Source organism: Rhinolophus sinicus, linkage group LG01, assembly GCF_036562045.2.
Source record: "Rhinolophus sinicus isolate RSC01 linkage group LG01, ASM3656204v1, whole genome shotgun sequence".
Lineage (NCBI taxonomy): Eukaryota > Metazoa > Chordata > Mammalia > Chiroptera > Rhinolophidae > Rhinolophus > Rhinolophus sinicus.
The window spans coordinates 198,622,162-198,634,288 of NC_133751.1; the positions used below are offsets into that span (position 1 = coordinate 198,622,162).

The 12,127-nt window shown below is 37.2% G+C and overlaps 1 pseudogene; it reads left to right on the forward strand.

The window, feature by feature from the left end:
* Window positions 1-1,948: 1,948 nt before the first annotated feature.
* On the forward strand, window positions 1,949-2,733 carry LOC109449895 (small ribosomal subunit protein eS4; annotated as a pseudogene).
* Window positions 2,734-12,127: the final 9,394 nt, after the last annotated feature.

A 12,127-nucleotide genomic window follows, 5' to 3' on the forward strand; every position in this document is an offset into this window, starting at 1 on the left:
GAGTGTTGCCACATAAGATTTTTTATTACTAGGCTGACATTAGTCACTAGAAAGTGTTGAATTTTTCCTACAAAGAAAAATAAATATCATTCTTCATAAAGAGCTTCACTTGCAATCTCTCCAGCTAAGGAATGGCTATGAAATAGGTTATCATCTTTCATTCAAAAAATAAATATTGAGTTAGATAAACATTTTATTCTAAGTTTCGGATTCTTGCTGATAATAGATCGACTAACAAAACATAAGCCTGTTCTCGAAACATTTATAGATTCAACTAGAATACAATGTGAAAGGCAGCAAATTTATGTTAGTAGAAGGAATCATGCAAGCATAGAAAATTGTAAATAGCATAATTTTGGGTTAGATTATTTATGAATTTTTGTCTTAGCAGTTCCAAGATTAGGATCATGGCCATGCATTGCTCTAATTAAGTATTTAAAATCCATGCCATAGGACCACTTACAAGGTTTTGGAGATTATCAATCTGCCAAAACTGTATGAGTGAGGCAAGAGTGATATCATATTTTTATTCCAAATTCTACATCATAACAAATAGAAGTACATCAAGTCCACTTTGTTTTCAGAGAAACGAAACTTAAATTTCTCAGACATGGGAGTATGATTAGGAATTTGAATCTGTTCTCTTTGGAATAGACTCCATTTTGGAGTCTAATTTCTTGCACATATATGAAAATGGATCATTCAACACTAGCGAAGATCCTGACCGGTACCCTTCTCTCCAATGCTCTGAAATTAGATGATGAAGAATAAAGGCAATTCAATATTTCCTCAGATTGTAGGCAAATAGCCTGTAACTTCCAATGACTATTTGACAAAGAATTTGGCTTGTAGTTTTTCTAAGCAACCTGCACATGTAAACTAGGTATTGTATTTGGAAGCATAGACTTTTCAATTCAGCACATAAATACAGAATATAGTCTCTACTACAGTAAAAGTGTATATTCTACTTTACTGATAAATTAAGGCTTTAATAAGTTTCAACTCTAGAGTATGATGGACTATATGGCACACCTATTTACTATTATCAATTTGTGAATAGATCAATTTATTACCTGAATAAGTCATCTGTATTCTGCACTTATGTGCTGAATTGAAAAGTCTATACTTGCAAATACAATACCTAGTTTACATGTGATAGATGCTCAAGAAACAGTTTCACTAAAAAGTTTTCCAAGTAGACTTTAATTTTATTTGGCAACTGGTTCAATTCTTGTAGGTTTTCAGTACACAGATATGGGAAACACTGTGTGTGATAAGATTAAATAATCAAAACAATCTTGGTTAAATAATGGACTCTATTGGGCCAGTGTAAACTGACTGAAGATCAGAAGGCAATGAAATGGCAAATTGAGCAGTTAAAATAGGTCCAACGAGCATCCAGAGCTGCATTAATACTTTCCCTCCAGTGTATGCAGAGCTGAAGAACTACCAGTAACGTGCCCACGAGCCCAACCAGGCAATGGGCTACGAATAGCTCAGCTCACTATACTCCCTTCCCTGACAGTTTGAATCTTGCCCTAAGCAACTCAGAGATGAAGATAAATCGGAGAAATTGATTCTTCTCAAAATTGAAGACCTTAAGAGATTAGCTATTAATATCTGCTACCTGATCTTGGGTAAGATCCAAGCTCTTGTCCTTTCTGAGGCCCAATTGATTTTTAGCTGCCCCTTTGATTCTGAGAGCCTTCTTCGTATCTTTTTAATAAGTTTCTTTTTGAAAAATAATTTAGCTAAGAGTTTCTGTTGTGTTATTATTTTTTTTTAAAATAGCAATAAATATCATATGCATCAGCAGGGTATTTTTAATTGTATCTTTGGCCTCAACAGCAGGTGGAGATTAAATTGTTAAGATTTGGAAGTCAATTAGTCACTGGGAAATCAAATGTAAAAGAGCTAGAATGGTCCTTTTATCAAAAAACAAACAAGTATGGCTAAGGTTTGTGGTCCTAAGATGCATCTGAAGTGGGTAGCCGTTCAAAGCATTCGATGTGGGATAAACTACTGGTGTGTTTGCTCCTCGTCCATCTACTAGTTCCCAGGAGCTGAGAGAATATCTAACCCCATCACTTTCCTAAGAAACACTCTTAAGTATGTCCTGACAGTAGAGGAAGTAAAGATATGCACTCAGTGGTTCCCTAAGATTGATGGCAAGGCCTGAACTGATATAACCTATCCTGCTGATTTTATGGAGGTCATCAGTATTGACAAGACCGGAGAGAATTTTCATCTAATCTACGACACCACACATTACTTTGCCATTCATCGTATTACACTTGAGAAGGCCAAGTACAAGTTGTGCCTCGTGGAAAAAATCATTGTGGGTCCGAAGAAATCCTTCATCTGGGGAATGGTGTTACTCACACCATCTGCTACCCTGACCCTTCGTCAAGGTGAACACCATTCAGATTGATTTGGAGACTGACAAGGTTACTGATTTCATCAAGTCTGCTACTGGTAACTTGTGGGTGGTTATTGGAGCTGCTGACCTGGGAAGAATTAGTGTGTTCACCAACACAGAGACACATCCTGCTTCTTTTGATGTGGTTTGTGTGAAAGATGCCAACAGCAACAACTTTACACCCTGCTCGCCAATATTTTTGTTGTTGGTAAAGGCAATAAATCATGGAATTTTCTTCCCCTAGAAAGAGGTATTCTTCTCCTCACTGCTGAAGAGAGACACATAGTGTGGTGGCCAAACAAAGCAGTGGGTGAAATAATTTCTAAGTGACTTCATCAGAAGGGTTTGTGTACTTAATTAAAGATAATGCAGCATGATTTAAACACAAAGGGTGTCCAAGTAATGTAACATACGGCTATCATTCAAAGTGGCCCTTTGTCAGCCTCAGTGATAAAATTGCCAGTGAAAGAGACAGAAGAAATGCATATATTCAATGACTTACTTGCCATCACTTGCTATCTATCTATCTATCATCTCTCTAATAAATTCATTTTTTTTTCTTGTGGCAAAATTGATTTTAAATTTCATTGATCTTTCAAAGGTTTAAAGTTCACAAGGCGATGTTGCTCAAATATAAATATTCTGAGCTATGGAAAACAAGAAAGGTATATTCTTAGAAGGTCTTGGGGGCGAACTCCAAGCAGATTTTTCTAAGTGCAAAAATATCTGGGCCTTGTATTCTATTTTAAAAATTAATATAGATTTTTGTACTCAGCTCTATAACATATCCATGGTTGGGTTTTGCTGTCGTTGTTTGCTCTTCCCATTTCTACATGACTTTGGGCAACGTTCACACTCCAGAATACATATATTGTTTATCCTGTGGCATTGAATAGAACTAGCTCATGACCATGTTCTACAGGGGACACTAAAAATATGTTTGTGAAGCAAGTCTCAATGTTGCCACTGATGACAACGTTTACATTTTTGCCTTTTGGGATAGATAATTCCCATTATCATTCTGTCATCATCAGTGGTGCCACTGTCATATTTGTCACACTTTTAGCACACATACATACTTCATCATATACATATACATATATCCACTAGAGATCAACCTGTTGTAAACAAGTGATATATGTGAGCTTATTCATTTGTTAAATAATTAAAGAGCTATCTATTGAGGGAAGATATAACTGGAGTTCGAGAACCTATTCTGGAATGACGTTGGCTCAAGAAAATGAGATCAGACCTACTCCATAACTTAACAATGCTACAAGCTCTGTCCATATCCATATCCATTTTCTTATCAGCTCAACAGAGCTATCTGGTGACAATATGTGCTACTTTTGCTTTGTACCTGCCATCTTTCCCACCACTGGTATAGAACATCATTCTAACCCATGATATTTATCTGCTGGCCTATTTATTGAGAACAGACCTGGAGTTGGGACCCTAGCACCTACATGTTAAGGTCTGGTCAAGATCTGAAGATATCTCTAAAGACAAATAAAGCACAAAAATCCTTCCACATGGCATGTGGCCTGATGTTGACAAAGCACCAAAAAACATTGCAGTGGAGAACGAATTTCATTTCTTTGTATGTAAGCTGCTGCCGCTGCTTCTTCTTCTTTCTCCTCTTCCTCCTTCTTCTTTCAGTCCTGCCCCTTCTCCCCATCTTCCTCCTCTTCATCTCCTCTCCTTCTTTTCTTTCTCCTTCTCCTAAGTAATTACCAGAAGGCTATTTCCATGGCCTGCCTCCCATGAGGCCCAAAGGGCCTAATAAAAACAGTACAAACTAACTTTGTCACAGTCAGAATGAACTCTGTTGCAATTTAACTTATCCCAGGACCCTAAAGGTCAACAGTTCCTGAAAAGAAAGAAAGAAAGAAACAAACAAACAAACTGGTGTTGGCATCTACTAATGTATATTTTGTATGGTACATTGTTACATAAATATGATCTTTTCATTTCTATAGTTCCAGGCCAAAACTCACATATGAGTATTACAAATTTGATATGTTCAAACTGAGTTTGTACTGGATTTTTCCCACAATCAGTAACTGCTGTGCAAGTTTTATTTTCTTTCCTTGGTCAATGGTCACATCATCTCCACAGTCTTTTAACCCCTGGTAGCTGCCTAGACCTTTGTTCCCTCATCCTCTTACTACATCTGAACATTCTTAATCTTTTTATTCTTTCCCTACAATTCTCTCTTCAATTCCACCCCATCTAAGCTCCATCCACTCCCTTCCTTCTCCAGTAAGTCTTTGGCCCCAGCAATTACCATTTCTCGGTGGGACTACTGAAATGGCTTTCAAAGTGGTTTTCTTGGTCTTCGGTTTTGTAACTCTCCAAACTGTTTTTCATTCTGCTCCCAGAACAGAACTGAGGTAAATATAATTTCTTCTAAAATTATCACAACTACTCATCTCTTAAAAAATGAAATTTGTGCTGTTTATGATGCAATGATCAATTCTTTGTCCATCTCTGCAGCCTCACTTGGAGATTCCCTTTCAGTGTCCTGATTCCAAGCCACACTCAACCACTTTTAGTTCCAAGGATATGGACTTATTGAGGTTTAAATGCTCATGAGAGGTGGGAACTGTTGCTGTAGTTTAGAGCTCTTATTTACACAGCAATGCCTTATGCAAATTAAGCATCCCATTCTCTAACCTCTGATCATCTATCACACTTTCCCACCTGGATACCAGCTCTTCCTTAGATGTGCTCCTAGAAGGTTCTCCTTTCAGATACCTACTTACCTTTCAACATTCATCAGGGGCCACCTTTGAACTTACCCAAGAATGTGACGCTTTTTTTCCCCTTTTCACCATAGCTTATTCGTATTTCTATTTTACAGTCTCCTGCCCCTTCCTTGCATTGTGATACTTTATACATCAGTCAAATATACAACCTAGTGAGGTCATTGAGGACTGAAATCTTTTCCGATTCATCTTTATTTACAGAACAAACATCACCTTCTGCAAAATAAAATACGGTCCATAAATAAATAAAAGAATTGAAGTTCAAGGAGGGTGGATGTTGTTTATACGGAGGATGTTGTGATGTGAATGGATGAATCTGTAGAGATGAGAACTATTTATGCACTGTAATATCTTCAAACTGTCTATCAAAGATCTTAAATATAGATATATCTTGATGTTTGACAAGAAAAAAAGCAACTTTAATAATACTGGGGATTTGAGGACCCTGAAAAATTAATTTTCATCCACAAAAATCTTGTTATAGCAGAGTTGTTTTTCTTGAGGAAAGAATTCCATCCTAGCTCCTCTACATTCTAGGATACTAAAACCAGACTAATACGCTTTAATCTTAAATCAGATCATTTAACTTTGCTCAGAATCCTCCAAGGGGGTTCCAGCTTAGTGTAAAATCCAAAGTTTTCATCAGGTACTTGTTACTCTAATTCTTCACATGGATGTTTGTAGCAATTCTCTTCAAATGTTTTCAATGAGTGAATGGATAAACAAGATGTGATGCATCCATACAATGGAATATTATTCAACAATAAAAAGAAATGAGCTACTAGGACATACAAGAACATTGATGAATCTAAAAGCATATTGCTAAGCTAAAGAAATCAGTCTGAAAGACCTGTATAGCATATGATTCCATTTATAAGACATTCTGGTTAAGGTAAAACTAGAGAAATGATAAAAATATCAGTGGTTGCCAGTGATTTGAGGAGTAGAAGAGTAGAATAGGTGAAGAAGAGGGGACTTTTTAGGACAGTGAAACTATTCTGTTTGACACCATATTGATGGGTTCATAACACTAGGCATTTGCAAAAACTCACAGAACTTTAAAGGAAAAATAATGACTCTTAATGTATGCATATTTAAAACACCATTTAGAAGGTTGGGGGACTTCCAGGATGGCGCTCAGACTGTGACAAAAATATGGAACTCCATTACAGGTGCATGAAATAACTTCTCTGAAGAGGTTTGGGGAAAAGGGGACTAAGTAATTTTGGAAATAAACAGAAACTTGAAAGCAAAGACAAAGGGAACTGTATATAAGGACTGAACTTTATTTGGTAAATTGAATTGTTTCCCATGAAGGTATCAGTTAATTTTGAAACCACTATACATGTATACTGAAACTGAACAATTAACCAAATAGATATAAAATGGTGAGAGTAAAGTTTCTCATGTTGCATTGTGAGATTACAGATGAGCAAAGAGAAGAAGAAGTAATAATGAGCCATGTGGTAATTGATTAGAGTTGGAGATAATCAGTATAAACACATGTTTAGCTTAATAAAAATAAAGACTTATACATAGAGAAATAGTTACAGATGTGCATAAGAACATGGATTAGTACACACTCATATATTTCCTCGCTCTTTCAGCTAAGAGGGCCTAGAAGCAACTATATCCCAGCAACAATGAGTACATCTAGTAGTCATATCTTTGTTTCAAATATTATTCTCCAACAAAAGGAACCAGGGACCCTACGAAAAATGGCTGATTCTATGGCTGAGTCAAGAATCTACAAGATGAGCTTAGAGCATGTTGCAATACCAAAAAGTGGGAGGTGCTCAAAAAAAATTTAAATGGGGATATGTCAAAGGGACACAGGAGCCAATAAAAAGAGCCTCCAATGGCAAAGCTAGAATGATTTTAGCAGAAAAATAAATAGGGTTGGATTATAACCAATGCAAAAATAAATAGCCACGAGTCTAGACTGATTATTTAATTATAGAGTGAGGATAATTAATGGAAAAGTTAAACAAATCTTCCATGCAGAAGTATCGTAAATAATTTATGTAGATACTCTGCCCTCAGGGACTCCCCCCACCCGCCCCACACACATACACACTTATTCCCTACTTCTTAAGTGTGGGCTTCACATAGTGACGTCCTTCTAAAGAGTACAGTATGTCAAGGAGGTAAAAGAGTAACTTTACAGTAGAGAAATCTGACAAACTCTACCTCTGTCAGGAGGTCAGGTATACCTCAACAGTGATAAGTCAAGTTTATAGTATGTACCCTTGATGTGACATGAGAATGACACTTTCTAGTTGTGGTCTCATTCCCCAAAACACTGCAGCATAATCATTAGAACAACAGCAGATAAATGTCCCCCCCGCAATCAAGGGACATTCTAAAAAATATCTCATTAGTAGTCCTCAAAACCATCAAAGTCATCAAACAGAAGGAAAGTCTTAAAAACTGTCCCAATGAAGGGAAACATAAGGAGACATGATCTTAGTGACTAAATACAATGGGGTATCCTGGGTGGGATTCTGTAACAGAAAAGGGATATAAGGTAAACACTGGGGAAATCTGAATAAAGTATGAATGTTAGTGAATAATAACGTAGTAATATTCGTTCATTCCTTGTGACCAATGTCTAATACTAATGTAGTACATTAGTAACAGGGAAAACTGGGTGAGAAGTATGGGAGAACTCTGTACTATCTTTGCATGTTTTTTTGTAAATCTAAAACTACTCTTTAAAAATGTTGTTTTAAAAAATTAACATATGTTTCCTAAAACGTATGGAGGCTAAAAAAAAAAGTGCAGATGTGTCTGTGGGCTGCTGGGATATAATTAGGAGCACATGTGTTTACATAATAATTAAGAATCTCATCTTTTATCTTTGCATTGTATTTGCGTATTTTTTTCCATCAACATGTGACTTAGAACTCCGTGTTCTCTTAACCAATTTACTTGCTTATGCAGTTTGCAGTCATCTTCAACTTGTAATTACTAATGGAAAAGTAAACTGAAGTGCCTAAGCCAAGGATTTCTAGGAGGAAAGGAGAGAGAAATGGAAATGAAAAACTGGAAGTCTATAAATGTTAAGATACCAAAGTGTAATCAATGTCCTAGAAGGTAATCGATTTCCAAGGTAGTAATATTTCCTAGGTGGTAAAATTTGGAAATTAAAATCTTCAAAATTTAAATTTTACTGCTTAATGTTATAAATATTATTAGAAAAGGGATTACATAAATAGTGATATTATTAACCATGTTAGATCAGCACACTGAAAGCTGTCTTCAACTCTGTTCTCAGTATCATGCTGTGAGAACACCATATTTGTGAAATGATTCTTAATCAGAACAACTCTGATTTGATAGTTTAGGGGAAAAAAGACTATTTTATGTTAGTACTAATCTAAGATGGATTTACTGTAACAAAGTGCATTGTGCGTCAATTTCTAAATTTTAATTATATACTCATAGATCAGAAGCAATATGATAAAAGTCTCTAGAGATGATAATTGAACTTTAGTCAGTCAGTCTGGTTGTTTCATTCTTCTTAATGCAATGAAGGCCAAGGTCAAGAAAACATCACTCTTGGTTTGAAACCAGTGAAAATAAATGACAAATGGTTCAGATTCACCATCTGCAGGAAGAATCCTCCTTACATCGTGATATGTGTATTCATTGCTAAGGAGATAGGAAACAACCAAGTCCAGTCTTCATGACGAGAGGGCATCATTCAAAGTAAAATGAAACAAAAGGAAGGTGCAACCTAATCAACTCAACTGTCACAGCATAGTTTAGAATCAGCAGGTATGAATTGGTTGGGACTACATGGCTTTGGTGATATTTGACAATTTTGGACCAGAAATGATGGAAAATTTGTGTGGTGCAACCTAATGTACTTAAACTTCAAGAGTGGTGGGGCACAAACGAGAAAGAACATTGCTAATTTTCTTGGGGAAGCAGATACTTTGATTTTTGCTGACTGTAGCAGTTATTTCCCTAGCGATATTCCTAAGTGTGAGAAGACTATACACTAAGATACCATACAACGTGTTGTAACTGTTCTTCCGGGAAATGCCATCTCCTTTGTAACTTGGTCCTCAGTGGTAATACTTGAATCTATAAGTTGACTTATTGATGCAAGAAATGTAGAGAATTTTTATAAGAGTTTATTTGAGCCAAACTAACCACATATACCAGGGAACAAGATCTCAAATGCTCTGGAGAATAACAATTTTGCAGCTTCTTTTATGCATTTGAAATTAAGGAGGGGACATAAGGAAGGTTACGCGGAGGTGGGAGAAAGCAACATGGATTACAGGATAGTTAAGACTTTGTGCTTTCTTGAGGGGTCTGAAAACGTGGTCAGGTATCAGAAGGAGGGGTCTGAAAAGGGGCATTTCAAAGGTGTGCTAAGCTAGATGTGCAGAAACAATGGACAGGGTTTGCTTAAGGCAAATATTAAGCTTTTAGTGAAGAAGTTAGTTAGAGGCCTGAGGCATGACTACCCACCATGACTTGCTCAGTTAGAAATTCATGATCAGATCACCCTATGAGGTTACTTTCCATAGAACTGCTTTTTTCATCCACAGCCTCCTCAGGGATCTTGCCCATCAAAACTTGCTTGAGAGGCTACCAACTCCAGTTTTTAGGCCAGATGTGAGCGCTATATTACAATGCTAACTTGGAATCCTGGATTAGAAACAAGTTTCTTGAGAATTTGCTTAAATGGGTCAATGCCTCTGAAGCTAATCAATTACATATGTATCGAGCAGCCCTGATTTCAAGGAACTATGTTGGGAATTAAGATTATAAAAAAAAAAAAAAAAAAAGTAAAACTCAAAGGGCTCATAATCCAGACAGGGAGGTGAATATATACACCGTTAAGTTTAATACAAGTTCAAAGGCTTATGTGAGCCTAGAAGAGAAAGTAATTCATTCTGAGTGTTGCAACTGGAGACAATATCCCAAAACACATAAGAGGTCAGCTGGACTTTAAACGGAGATTTGGCGCATAGAGAATTGGCAGCAGAATCGGTAAACCAGAGAATATGCATAGCAATATCACATAACAAGGAAGTACATGTTGTGTTTGGGGGAAGGGCATATTTTGGGTGTGAGGATGTCTTAAGACCTATGACCAGAAGATAGGAAGATGGATTTTTGGATAGAAAAGAAAGAGTCCCAAATATCTTACTATTTCTGCCCAGTGACTGATCTACCATCTTTTCTGTCACCGAACAAAGCCCTTGGGTAACATTCTTCCATCAGTATTTTCTCCCATTATCAACAATGCTTTTCACTGTGGGAAAGAGACGTGTACTAGAATGGAGGAGGGAGGTTATAACAGATAAGTGAACAGTCCCTAGTGTGTTCTGCCCTATAGCCAAACAAAGTTAGGTTTGTTCACTGTGCTGCAGCAACGAGAGCACATTCCAGAGGACACTTGGGAGTCGCTATGAAGGGAGTAAGGAGGGACTTGGATTTGTGTTTGGTCAGTTTAAGTAGGAATCAGGGAAGCCAGAGTCGGTTCTGAATTGGACACTGTCATGTGGTTGGGTATCTTAAGAAAGGTGTCCCTGCAATGGGACGATTAAAGTGGGACTAGAGTTGTAATGGGCAAGAAGCAATAATCATTCCTGTAGGTCAGAAGGGGGGACATGTTTGGTCACGTTAGTGGTGCTGGCATGGCCTGTCTGTGTCCTGGTTTGAGCACTGCTTGTGTTCTGATGGGAATATTACGGCCTGGTCATCAGCAAATCCTATCCTTTCTCTTGCTGATTGTCAGCAGGACTGATTGGCATTTTTAGTGACTTTTGTCCCCAGCCACCAACATTGTTCATTCTTGCTTGAGTATCTGTTGAGGGCACATCAAAGTCATTTGTTGTTTTTGTTGTTGTTTGAGTAAGAAAGCGGTATATCTAGATCGTTGAAAAAGAATAACTACGTTTACCTTGTAAAAGATATGTTGGAAAGAGGATTCTCTGAAGGCATGGAAACTAGTTAGGGGGGTATTTCAAAAATGTAGATTAAAAAGTATGAGGGTCTTCACTTAGACAGTGAAGATTAGAAAAAAAATTAAAGTTAAGAGACACTTCCACAGCGGAGGCCATGACTCATCAGCCAATTGATGTGGGCCATCCAGGGGCACGTCTGAGGGAAGTTTTCAGTAAGCATATTGAATACGCACATATAATTAAGCACCTATTTCAAAACACTCGTGATGTTACATGGTTTCGCGTATGCGTTGTGGTTACTATCAGTGATTAGAAGATGAGAAAAATGTCGCCTTTGCCTTTGTGCAGTTCACTGTCCAGAGAGGTGTGCAGGTATCTAACGTACACAAAGAAAACAAGTGGCGTAGAGGAGAAGTCCACAATCCTACACACGATGGTGAATTAGGGACCTTCCCCAAGGAGGTAACCTGAAATTGGGGACTTGAAGTATAAATAGAGGAGAGGATAGAGGATGAAAAAATATCATGAAGTAGAAACTGCCCAACTAATGCTACCAAGATATAAATACAAATATTACAAATATGAAGAGCTAATCATAACTTAAAGGAATGCTAGTATAGAGTGGGTAGGAATAGCTGGGGGCTTTTAGAAGCTTGAAAAAGCAAGTTAGGATGTGAGTCCATACTGAGGAAATGTAACTATAAATTGTAGGCCACTGGGGGCATAAACTAGGTCACTGCAGTGAGCAGAAGTGGCTTATCACATACCTGAATTTGTTGTTTTGCGTCATTAATAGTTGAATCTAAGCTTTCCATGGGAAAAAAACTTACATTAGTCAGCTAATGTATAATCTACCTCATGCAGAGCCATGCCTCTACTCTCCTGGAGATATTAAAATCATTTCTGTTTCTACAAGTCTCCATTGGACTAGATTGCACCATATCATTAGAATCGACTTCCAGTGTTAATAACCTTCATTGCCAGGATTTTTCTTTTTTTATTTCTCCGCA